General features: G+C 43.1%; 1 long non-coding RNA gene across 1 annotated transcript; it reads right to left on the bottom strand.

Moving 5' to 3' along the window:
• Positions 1–340: 340 nt before the first annotated feature.
• On the bottom strand, positions 341–12,886 carry LOC114018175 (uncharacterized). Its single transcript, XR_003563599.2, has 6 exons — positions 6,766–12,886; positions 6,054–6,194; positions 5,050–5,256; positions 4,812–4,895; positions 1,939–2,040; positions 341–1,062 (listed from the first exon to the last, which is right to left on the bottom strand). It is a non-coding gene; the product is annotated as an uncharacterized LOC114018175 (long non-coding RNA).
• Positions 12,887–13,234: the final 348 nt, after the last annotated feature.

Raw genomic sequence — 13,234 nt, 5'->3', positions numbered from 1 at the left:
CAGCTGCCTGTGCTGTTCTGCTGTGCTGGCTCAGGCACTCACTGCAGCAGTGTCAGCTGGGTTCCGCCTGTGGCCTTACCACTCTAACACAGTGACAGCATGGTATCCTGAAGGTTCCTTTTCAAGAAGTCGATTTACTAATATTCTCTGTCACCTGATGCAAACATGAGGTTTCTCAAGAGCAGCTTGGAACACTCTCCTTCAATGAAATCCCTGATTTTGCAAAGCATGAAAAAGACACTCAGTTAACAATTAGAAGTTTGAACCCTAAAATCAGTGAGGGAAGCAAAAAGGCATAAAATAACTTTTGACATCACCAGAAGAAACTAGCCACAGTGAACAGTCATCACATACACGACAGTATTCCATACCGTCGTTATCTGTTGGAGGAGGTAACAGCAGTCTAAAGAACAGGAACCACTTGCTAACAGGTACAAGACTGAAAAAAATATCTGAGAGACGCAGGTCACAGAGCAGTGATCCTTCCAGCACTTGCCTAAGTATAAGTTTCACCTTTGATGCACATGAAGATTCTGCACAATCAGCATCTCTGAGCACAGAAAGAGCTCAGCACCCTTTAAGACTATACTGCAGACCATTTCCTCCACTCCATTACCTTGAGCTTTCTTTCTGCCACTCTTCTTTGTACCATCTGCAAACATGTGTGCAATTGAGTTGTACCAGCAAATGCACTTAAAGAAAGCCAGTGTTTCAGCTTCACAGAACAATCTTCAGGGAAACTGGTTTCTATCAGCTTAGCAGCATTTATTTTGGAAGTGTCTGTGCTTTCATCCAAACAGAAAGCACCAACAACACAGTAAGAGCACCCAAACCCCACTAAGCCAACACCAGGATTAATGATAGCTCACAAAACACTGTTTCATATCAATCCACAGAGTAAAAAAAGTAATAGAAATTTTGAAAGGTACATAAATAGCAGAGAACAGCAATTGCATCACCAACATGATGCAAGTAGAAGAGAAGGTTGGGTAGTGTGGAAAAAGTCTTCTGTGTGAATTATTCACTTAGCTGAAATAATTTATCTTCCCTTTTCATCCTGCCCTGTTCAGGAAGAAAACAATATATTTGAGTATGGGATACCATACAGTATCCTCCACATACAGACAGCGCTTGCTTCCCACTCCAAAACAAGACATTCAAACTGGGCCAGCCGCATTAGAAAATTGAGTGCAAAAAGGTGGTTGTGTTTTACATTTTGAAATGTGAAAATCTGAGGTTCCAGAGGTGATTATAGACGTTACATTGATCTTGTATCACTGACTTCAGCAATGCAATCTACCATCAATGATTCCAAAACCACAGCAGCAAGGACGCTTACCTGCTCCCCTATGGGCTCCACGTGCAAAATGTCTGCTCTGACCTGACTCAATGTCATGCAAGACCAAGATGACACAGTATTAGTGCCATGTGGATGTGAGCAGAGAGCCACTCTTCAATCTACACACAATGCATGTAGCAATGGCTGCATTAGCTCCGTACTCAGAGCTCTACTCAAGGCTAGAAAGTACAAAAACCCTCTACGTGATCATGTTATGAAACCTTGTCATATTGCACATATGCAAAACAAAGCTGAACTTCCACTGCAGAAACAAATTTAGTTCAGACACTTCTGAATAATTGGTAACCTGAATATTTGTTAGTCAATGTAATGTCACTAGCATACTCACACAACTATGTCCTGCATTTTGGATGCCCTGTACCATTTAAAAAGTACTGGTATTTGAAAAGAAGGATGGCCCCACGCAGCTAAAGTACCTCAGCCCACAGCCTCAGGCAACCCATGCAGAATCTGAGATGGCCAACAAGTTACTGGAGTACAAGGAGAAAATTATGGAGATATAGGAAAGTAGTGTAAAATAGAAAGCAGACAATGGAGGTCACTGCATGAAGGGGACTCTGAAATGAATCTGTACATACCAGTATTTCTGCTGAACAACAAGAAGACACAGGGTGTGAAGGGAGTAATGCTGTGTTTTCACAGAGGTAAGCTGTAATAGGTTTCCATCTTTGGTCTCAAACCTATGACAGCAATATTTTGTTTACTTGTATGATGCATCATTTGGGGTAATGTACCTATATAAATGTATGGACTTTTGAAAGAGCATTTTATGTTTTTAATTTTCAGGGTATAATTTCTTTTGTTTGTAGCACTCCCAGGCTATAGATTTCCTGTCTAGCATCTCTCTCGTGGTATTTAAAACTCCAGAGCCAAGCTACTCTAAGTCCTTACTGAGCCTACCACTTAGATGATAACAGGGATAACCACCAGCATATTCCCCAGAAAGGGCACCCCAGAGAACACAGTCATCAAAATACATCCACCGAGGCAAAGGAACAAGGCCCTTCACATTAATTTAACAACCTACTATCCCCTAAAATCATTGTCAATACTAATCTATTTATCTAGCAACTAAACAAATGTATATGAGTTTCCTATGCAATAACACATTGATTAAACCTTAGAACATTTCAGGCAGGGCATATTTCTCAAATAAAAATCAGACTTTATTAAACCTCAAAGGAAATTCCACATAAACACACAGCATCAAAGAGCCAGGAGCATGTAAGTATTCGGTCTTAATTTTAGTCAAAATTCAGTGAGTTCTTTCCAGTTGTTTCAGTTGCAACATTTTCAGAAGCACAGAGAACTGCTCTTTGAGAGCTAACCAGTAAAAAGAGTGCAGCTCTCCTTCTTAACACCATCACATAGTAGCGACAATACATAGATTTTATGCCCTGCTAAATGTAAAATATTTTAGAAAAACAAAACCAGGAAACAAACTAGGATTTGGTCAAGAGTTCATGCTGGCTGAATCACTGCGGCGTGGAAACCACCAGCTCTAAAGATGGAAAGTCCGGAGCCATTCATTCCCTCAAAGAAAGAAAAATGTAAAGAGAAGGGGGGAAAAGGTATTTTGGCTTGCTGGTAAGCTCCCCTGACATCTGAAACACAGGAAAGGCTACCTGTAGATAGATGCCTTGACCTTTTTCCTCCTCATCTCTCTCTGAGCAGGGCCAGCAATTTGATCTGCATCATAGTTTTTCATATTGGGTGCAGTGAGAATTGTTTAAATGTCACTCCCTGACTCAACATGCAGAAATGCTGTAGGGTCATGGCACTGCTTCTTCCCTCCACATCCTGCACCTACTGCCCTCTTCGGCTTTTACTCAGGAAAAAAAAATCTAATTACTAAATTCTACATACTTTACAGATTGAACGTGGCCAGTTTCTAAGTAGAGATTCATTCAGACTTCTCTGGATTGCCTTTTGTTATCTGAGAGCTGCCAAGGAAATACTGCTCAGAAGCAATTAAGGCCAACTGTTCTTGGACAAAGACCTGCAACAATCAGCGTATTTAGCAAGGCAACACAGTCATTTTGAAAGAGGCCTGGAGAATCCTACACGTTGTTAGAATTTATCTTCACAACTGCTGTCAAGATCTAGTAAAGCTGTTTGTGTTCTGCTCGTGCATTTCATTGTCTCTCACAAGCCAAAATCTTACTAGCAAATCATTTTAGCAAAGTCAAAAGCCAAACTGTTGTGCATGCCCATTGCTTGTAGCAAGGGTAACAGTTCTTGACAATAACTGTGCACCTTTGGCATTCCTTGTTTTCAAAGTACTGGCATACATAAACGTGCTATGCTTGGGTACTAAACACATTTGTCTCAGCTAATCATCATGTTATTTGGCATAATCCTGTCACTAAAGTTAAGAATCTTACCAGCTTCCAGAAAGCATTCAGACTCACCCCATCGCTCTATCTGCAGCAGCCTTTTGGCTGACCAAGAGCCACAGCACGAGAGGAATGTAACTGCTGCACGACAAGAGGGGAGCTGGTCCAGTGGCCAAACATTGTAAGCTGAGGAAGCCCCAGATGGGTTCTGCAACATATTTCCTTACACAGACTTATCTACATCATTTATTCTCCCTGTGCCTCCGCTCTGTAAAATGGTACTTTTATATAACAGGGTCTGTGAGAATAAATACTGTATGAAGTGGCACACTGACAAGGAGCGTGGAATCTATGATAACTCCCCATTACCAACCAGTCATTTTTAACACTCAAAAATGAATGATTCCAGAGAATGTTACAGTGGAAGTGACTCACAAAAGACTGAAGAATCAACAGTTTCTCGAACTGAATTCAGTTTTGTGAGTGTAAGTTCTAAAGGGTTCATTTACCATGGTGATTCCATCTAGAAAGCAGTCTTTGAAAACTATAAGCAGCTTCCTACAGAGCAAACCGCTTGCTAGCAGCAATGTTAATTCATAGCACTGGTCACAACGACCAAGGAAGCCTTTCAACAAAGCAAAGCACGTTCCAGGATGTCCTGAGAAAAAGATCTATAAAAAGTGCGCATCAAAAACCTGGGCCTCTTGTGCATTAGTTTTGCACACTTCTTAATGCAGCTGGTGTTACAAAGTGCTTCCAGCCCTATCAAAATTTCATGGGCAATTTCATCAGGAGGGAATCCATTCTGAAATACTAGATTACAGTAACCTTAAGATAGGCACTAACTTTCCCGAGGTGTTCTTTACTCTGAAGAGAAGGCAGACAACGAAAAGCTTGAGCTAACTTCACGGTCACCTTGCATATGTCTAAAAGCCATTTTTGTCCCTTCTGGAGGGAACTACCTTACTGAATAATATTGTTTCATTGGACAAAACCATCCCACGGTCTTCCTTTTAAGATGTATGTTAAGGGAACTCTATCTTTTTTACTTTTTGAAACATACCTACACGGCATTGCATCAATCATTCTCCCTTTCTCTTTCCTGGAGGGCTTACCCTGCACTACAGCTCCCGGTGACCTCTTCATGTGCTGTACTCCTCTGAGCTTTCACTGCTGTCAGCTCCACATGCTGCCAGCATCTGTAACATGAACAAGCGCATGCTGAGTATTCCCTCTGCCCTGTCCCATGTCACCACTCCCACCCTACAGTCTGGCAGGGTGCATTTACATTAGTTTTCAAGTTTGGTTTAGCAGTGTGCTTCTGAAGTCAGCCCCCTCAAATGCCCCACTTACCATGCTTTGCTTTGCATCACAGACCAGATCCCTCTCAGACAAAACTAAGCTGGAAGAGGTGCCCCGGCAGCACAGGCAATGCACAGCAGCTGCACACAGCGTGCAGTCCAGGGGGCCTTGCTAGAGCTGCAACTCACCAGGTCCACTCCTAGTTGCTGCTTTACTTGCTTGTGTAGAAGTTGTCTTGGAGTATCAGCATTCATTCTCCTTCAGGGAAATGTAACAAGCCCTTTCCACTCTGCATAACCATCCAAAACTCACATTGCTCCGCTCCACCCCCCCAAGAAAGCAGCCTGATACCTGTCTTTTCAGATATTCACCCAACCAGCACCTCCAGTGGATTTGAACTGTTACCATTTTGGACTACTCTTTGTTAAAACTGCCTGTCATCATTTAGGTCCTTGCTCCCCTGCCAGTATTCTGTCGCTTACCTCTTCCCTTTCACCTGTTTCTACTCTTCCTTTCTTTATTTTGGACTCTCTTGTTCTGTTTTATAATTTCAGTTATGAATAAAGCTCGAACTCATCGCTAACACCAAATTCATCTGAAATTAAAAACTCCTTCGTCTTCTGCGATTTCTTTGATTTTGTGTGACTGAATTTCTATGCAAGTTCTACCAGTGCAATCTGGAACTTCATGCTATCTATAGAGCAATCATCTCCTCTTATTTCTCAGTTTGCTGCAGCAGTCTTTTCCTTTGTGGGCCAACCCAGGACCCATGGAACTGAATGGAAGGACCTCATCTGTCTGCAACAGGCAGTCCCCTAACGCACTTAATGAAGTCATTCAAACAACTGATACTATTTATGTTAAATCTCATGGCTACATGACATTCAGAAATAACCATGTATGTTATGTGTCTTTTGCGAATACATTTTTCCTATTACACAATCTGAAAAAATACTGGGTTTGTTCTCATGTAATTGTAAGAATCAAATTTATATACAAGACCTTTAGAAAACAGAGACCCACCTCTAAATGCAAAGAACAAACATTTGCATTACCTATTTATATTAAAATATGCAGAAATTTCCAAAGTATTCAGTCAACTTATAAATTTTTATAACTTCTTCAAATTGTTAACATTTTTTTAACACACAGCATTATTTCAGCTTTGTGGAAGGCTCAATAACAATCTTTCTGGTCTGGAAAAAAGGAAAGAACATTATAATAAAGAATGCAGAATAAATAAAAACAAAACAGTACAAGCCGTACATCCACGCATACAAAGACAACTTTCATGGTGAGCTATAAGCAATTATAATAACACAATGTGCTGCATGTTGATTTCACCAGTGAAAAGAATTTCTCCAGTTATTGAAGAGTTTCCTGGCAGAATTTCAGAAAAAAAAATTCTGACATTCTCCCAATCTGACTTCTGTGCAATGCAAGTCATGCACATTTTAAACACCGATGAATAATACTGCCTTTCTTCTGCGAACTGTTAACAGCTGTAGAAACTATTATAGCCTGCTTAAAATCATGTCTCTGTAGTCAATACTCTCCAGACACTTAGCAATACTAAAGCTATTCCTGGGGCTAAATTAGAATTGCTATGTGAGTACAAAGTTTGATTTATGTTGAAATGAAACAACAAACATCTAATCTTTCCTTTTTTAAATAGCCATTCATATAAACACGAGTATCAGCTGCATAACTAGAAAGTGATACACTGAATTTACAGAAATTAGACAAAGGAAGACCACCCACAGTTACCTTCAAGGACAAAAGATTTGTCAGAGAGCAAGAGATTGCTGGTGAAGATACTTTGCACAGTCGTGGCTGCCCTAATGTTCTCATGGTGAGGCTGTGGTTTAAGAGAGTGATGCCTGATGAATCTCGTTTTTCAAGTCTCCTGAAAGACACAAAATTGATCAGCAGCCCAGTACCATACTGTGGTGATGCCCACCATCAGCTGCTTTCAGACTGATCACAGGCACAGCGGACTCCCTAGTAAAATCGTTCAGATGCATCCAAGAGGAAGTCAAGGTCTCTGTGTGCTAACATCATTATTTTGCATCCCAAAGCACAGGTGGGAACAGGAGATATGCTCAGTTGTGGTTCCTCTGACATTTTTGAAACAATGATTGGGAAGAGAGAGGAGAAGACAAGTGGAACAAGAGCAAACACATATAAATTTCAGATATGTTCTACAGATTCACGTATATTACTAAGATGTGCTGAAAATACAGTTTTGATTCCTTACTCTAACAAACTGCCACCAAAGTTCCTTTATTTTTTTATACATCTTCACCTTTCAAGAAATGAAAACATATAAGTCAATACAATCAGATTTGTGGAGGGTTTGTGATCCCTGATAAAGACAGCAATTAATTCAACCAGTAACAATAATAAAGTGAAGGTTAAACTAATTTGAAGACACTCCTCCTCCCAAAGAGTACCACAGATTGTTCAAGAAGACTTTAACAGCCTCAAATTAATGAGGCTGTTAGATTGCCCCAACATCATCTAGATTAATTTTAAATCTTCAGCTGCTAAAGTATCTAGAAAGGTGAAAGATAGAAACGTGAAAGTTGTTCAGCTCATTACTAGTTTTCCTTCTGTTGATAAATTAAATTTTTTAAAGCTTCACATTTGCATCTTCTAATCAGAGCTCTTAGGGAAGTCTCGGCGTGCACCGGTATTTCCCCATGTTGCACAGGTACACCTTCACCTTTTCCAGCAGACAGGCAAGCACTAGAATAGCCTGTCTGCCCTTCAGCTGCCCCAGATTTCATCAAACAGAGCTTTCCACACACAGTCCCAGTGCCTGGCTCAGGAAAATGCTGCTGGGTTGTGCCTGTGGCAAGTTCAGTGCTGCTTTCCAAAAAGTTGCTGCTGTTAGCTCCACCAGCTAACCTGCACCCTGCGGACAGTCTTTGCTAAAAATGCACATGAGCGGTGCAGCTGCCCAAGGACAGGAACTCATTCTCGCTAAAACCTGCATTGCCCACCACTGTCATAATGGGACTATGCAAGACTGAGGACTCCAGAAGCAAAACAAAACTTGAAATTCCAAATGCAGACCTAACACAGAGCAGAACTGCCGTAAGTCTACTTGCAGGTAAAATTCAACTTCTTGTGTTGGGCTTGACAGCACTGTTATTTTTGAGAAAACTCCCTTTGACTTTGCTCAAGACCGCAGTTTGTGTTTACACAGTCTGACCCCAGGCTGCTCCCAGCCCTTTGCTTTTCTTCCTCCCTGCTCACTTTCTCACTCCCTCCACTCTTCTTATTCCTTTTGTTCGTGTGTCTCCTTTTCTTCTCTATGCTTTTAGCCTTATCCCATGCTGCCCTCTGGGCTAAGATCTGTCTCCCTGGGAGGGCTTTGGATGCTGTAACTCCATAATCTGGGATAACACTCAGATTCAATCGTAGTAAAGCTGACCCATACCATTAGGTCTCTCTTGCCAAGTATCCTGTGTCCTTCCTCCTGCCTCTTTGAACAATCTCATCCTGTCTTTATTTAGTATCTGTAACTTCACTATCTTCTTGTCCTTAACTATTGGCCTACATTTCATATTTGCTGATTTTGCCATACTTAGACTGAGAGCTCCTACAGGCAGAGCAAACTTGTTGGATTTTTCCTTCCCTTGTCTATAAAATGTTTTCCTGTTACAATGGAAAGAGATGATCGGAACACTAAAACATATGGAAGGAGAAGGTGTGCACATAAGGGGGAAGAGGACCCACCATTTTCTTAAATTTTGATAGGTACCTAAGAAATAATTTTTCTTCCCTCCAAAAATGCTGACGATATGCAACGCAAAAAAATATTGTTTAGAAAAAAAGCATAAAAAATGCACCAAGTTTACTAGTAGCCATTATATCCTTTGGTCTGGGAATTTCAGCTGGGCTCTGATTCTTAATTCAGCACAGTCACAAGGCAACAGTGTAATTACAATCCTCTGGGGACTGCAAATGAAAAAATAGTTACGTTCAAATCCACTGATTTCCAAGGTCACAGATTTGAGATCAGGGCAGCAGGGAACCAAACAGCCTTACAAAACTTACAAAGTAAGTATAAATCATGCAACTAGGAAATTCTCATTTAAAATTCAAAACACCAACCTGATTTGCTAAACACAATGGTCAGTAGTTCCACTGAACTGAGTAAGAGAAATTAGGCTGTGGATTACAAGGGCAGATAATTTACAATGGGAGGCTGACAGTGGACCACATGGAAAATTCAGTGGCTTGGACGCACACAAACTTAGAGAGAGGGTGAAGCAATGGCTATTTTGAGAATCGCTACTAGGCACAAACCAGCATACTGCTATGGAGTGCTAATAACATACGTGACATGCACTAATGGCTGCAGCATAGGCAGAAAAAGTCAAATAACCTTGTGATATAAAAAACAGATTTCAAGTGATTTCATCCATCACAGAGAAATTAAACAGAAAAATCCCCAGCACGTAGGCACACGGTAAACGCGAGAACAGAGCTTCCCTTCCCAGCAATGGATCAGGAAGATCTGATCTTTGGCACTAATTCTGGAATGAGACATCTTTTACAATAGGTTACCTCCTTACCTGCCTGTGTGTAGAAAAGTCACTGATAACTAAAAAACTCTAAAGCAACCTTCTGTGCTGCTTTTCTGTTATAATCATTACACTCCGACTGCTCAGAACTGAATGGTATCTGGTATCACTATCCTAACACATGTAACTATCCATCCAGACAATTACATTGTGCCTCTCATAGCGGGGAGGGACTACGAACACTTGGGGCAAACAGCACTGCTAACGCTTCCCATTTTGGCTGGTATCGCTGTGCTAGTGCAGCCCACAGGCAGGTGCTGTCGTTTCTGACAAGGCTGTTGGGTAACAGTGACAGGAATCTGTCAGATGCTGCCCACACACAGGCCATGTCCCACACGGCACGCTGACCTCCTCCAAAGAAGTTTCATTTTAAAATTCTACTGAACATGTTACAAATACCAGCCGGCACCAAGCGATGCATTGCAGGGAAAGGGAAAGGCGTAACAGTCAAGACAAAACAATGGGGAAATACCCTCTGAGGGCAGCGGTGGGCTTGCCAGACCTCGTGCTGTGCTTTGTTGGAGAAACGGGTTGGATCTCTGTGACGGAGGGACACTTGGCCCATCGAACCAGGTAACATGCAAAGGTACCTCTGTGCTTCTCACGCAATGCCCTGACCCTGTGGTTGCCAGAATATTAGTGCTGTCATAAAGATGACTTTAAAGCAGCCTCAGGCTTTGCCAAGAATAAACCACAAGTGCCTTTACCTTCACAAGATCATATTCACACCACGTGCAACTCCTTTTTCCCCAGGAAAGAGCTCTGTGCCAATGCATAAGAGGATGCATGTTAAAGACCTTTGACATTGACTTGATACAACCACACAGCCTGCCATCTGTTCTTCCCTTGGACAAGGAAATTCTGAAGGACCTACTTACTCCTGCTTCCTGCCTTCATTACACCACTTGAGGTGCAAAGCTGATGGAGGTGAACAACCAGTTACATTTCCTAGGCAGGCAATAAAATATTGGAGGATCTCTACTAGCAGATGAGCCTTTGCACACCTAGCCATGACAGCTCAGAGCACTTCTGCTCCCGTGCAAGAGGTTATCAGACCCACAGCACAGCTTTAAACTTTAAGCTAAGTTATTGGACTACCCATCAAAGCCTGTGAGACAAACGTATGTGCTCCCTCTCCCTGCCCTGCTGCAAGCAAGCTCTGCACTTGGATCAATTGGATAGGTGGCAATACCTTCAGCTACACAAATAGATTTGGAAGAGCTCTTCTGCAGCGCACTGGGAGCTTGGGTACAGTATGCAATGAGGTAATTTCAGTATTGTCTCTTTAACGAAAAGAAAAGGCCCTGAAATTACTTTTGCTTTTGGAAATTATATTAAGACCAGTGCAGAAACTGGTAGCAAAAAGAGATTCATGAACACCAACAAAGTGATTCACCAGCCCCTCACTAGGAAGTGCTATCATTGCACCACGTCTCCCTGAGAATGGCACAAGAGACAGGACAGGACAGGAAAGGGCTCTATTCTCCAAAAAAGAAAGAAGTATTAAATCTGCAGGTGTGGGCAGACAAACAAGAGGGGACAAATTGTCAGTGCTCTGGGCAGCGAGTTAGGTGCCCAGCACGGTCACTATCAGATGCTTGTAAGCACTACAGAAAAATACCAGAACGTTTCCAGTCTAGTCTGGGATAAATTGCAAATTCTGGATATGTTGTACAATTACACCACAGCCCAACCAGATTCTTCTCAACCTGATCCATCCCTCCAGCCACAAACAGTAAAATCCTTTCTTGCCTCCTGCTTAGCAGCCAAATACCAAGCGTGCTCTCACATCCTCTTACCTAACTCTGTCCCACATTCTTTGACCCACAATATTGCCTCCGCACCCCAAAATGGGTTCTCAGCCTTGCCAGGTATCCATACACTGTGTACACACAGTATACACTGCATGTACACTGCATATACACTGCATATACACTGCATATACACAGTATGCCTGCTCCACCCCTCTGCCCTGCCCAGCGACGTTACCCAAGTGCTCCAGTGCTTCGCAGGTCAAAAGGCACAGGACTGCTGCACATCCAGCTGGCCCAGGGAACCCCAAAGCACTTCCGACCCCTGTGCTGCACTGATACTCGCCTTGGGGCTCACACTAAGGAGAAGCTGAATACGTGTATGAAGCTACTGGGGAGCAGAAAGCAAGGGAGGTTTAGGTTTCAGCATGTGTGTGCGCCACGTTGTCTTCAAGAGTGACACAGTGGGTAACAGGGTTTTTTCAGTTCTTAAAATGTACCTCGTGTTGGACATGACCATGCTCTCTGCAGTTATTCTGGGCGGTATCAGCTTGTCAGCACCACAGAGCCCTAAGTGTGCTGCACTCTGCATGCCTTGTAATTAATGGTCTGCCCCTTGCAAAGCAGGCAGCAGCAGGCTTGCAGCTGCATAGCTACCAAACTGACAAACTGACATCACCCAGATTAAGAGGATTTTCTTTCGGTTAAACTTACTCCTTTCTCCTCAGCCAGCCCTGTGTGCCAAGATGTCAAAGTACTACACCTCCAGTTCACTTCATAGCGATGCTTCTCCCTCCTCTACAACTCTCCTCTCAAAAAATCTACACTTACAGCACCTAACATCACCAGCCCCGAGCATCTGAACGACAATAAAACCAGTGCTTCTTGCCTCCCCAGCCTGCTGCCCAGCTATGCCAGAGATGAGGGAGGGACACTTTGAACGCAGGGAACTGCCAGAGAAGAGAGTGGCAGGTTTTTTAATCACTCAGCTTCTCCAAAAATCCTTTAACTCTCTGCAGGAAGACTGGTGGGCCTGCTGCTGTGCAGATCTGCTGGCCCACAGCACACCAGAGGGTAGTGTCAAATCAAGGCTTTAGGAGCTATCACAGAGCAGCACTGGAGAGGTCATCTGCAAGGAAGAACAAGTCCCATGCCATGTAACATGAAAGCAAGTTATAAGTATTTATTCTGCTATCACTCCTAAACCCCCAGGGACTGGCCTTTTAATGTAACTCACATCCTCCAATCTAGTAACCTCCGTTCCCTGGAGACGTTCCTGGTGCTGTAGATGCATAGACAGGGCTTAGAGCTGAGCAGCTCTGGGAATTCTGAGGTATCCAGCCACACTTGGTGCCAGCCAGAGCAATGCAGGACTCCTCAGGCAATCCACCTGCTTCGCTGGGTCCACCTAGAAAAGGAAGCCAGCCACCCAGCAGCTTTCCAGCTCAGCCCTCAGTCACACCCAAGCAGCAGAGCGGAAGGAAAGCTGCTCCCTCTATTCCAGCAGTGCCCGCAGGCTCTGGCACGCTGACCGACAGCGCCTGTCCCAGACACCCTGCATCTAAAAGGACAGATAGTCAAAGGGAGGAGACACACACCAACAGGGAACTTGGTTGCATGACTTCTCTGTGTGGTTGGGCCTCTATGAGAGAGACCGTATTCTTGACATGGTTTCAGTGTTCCTGTACATCAGACGTGATCATAGGGGAACTCAGTCAGCCACAGAACATGGAAACGCCCCTTCCTTCAGCCAGACACACTATCCTTGTTGTGTGTATGTGGGACTCCGTTAAAGTCATGGAGGCGCACCCCAGAGACAGCAGACTGGAAGAGGTCACAGATACCTGGTTTATATCAGTTACCCAGAAAAGTGAATGGTCCAACTCTTCT

The sequence above is a fragment of the Falco cherrug genome, chromosome 9, assembly GCF_023634085.1.
Source record: "Falco cherrug isolate bFalChe1 chromosome 9, bFalChe1.pri, whole genome shotgun sequence".
NCBI classification, from domain to species: domain Eukaryota; kingdom Metazoa; phylum Chordata; class Aves; order Falconiformes; family Falconidae; genus Falco; species Falco cherrug.
Note: the sequence above shows the minus strand (reverse complement) of the source record. Positions and strands in the feature narration are given on the sequence as shown.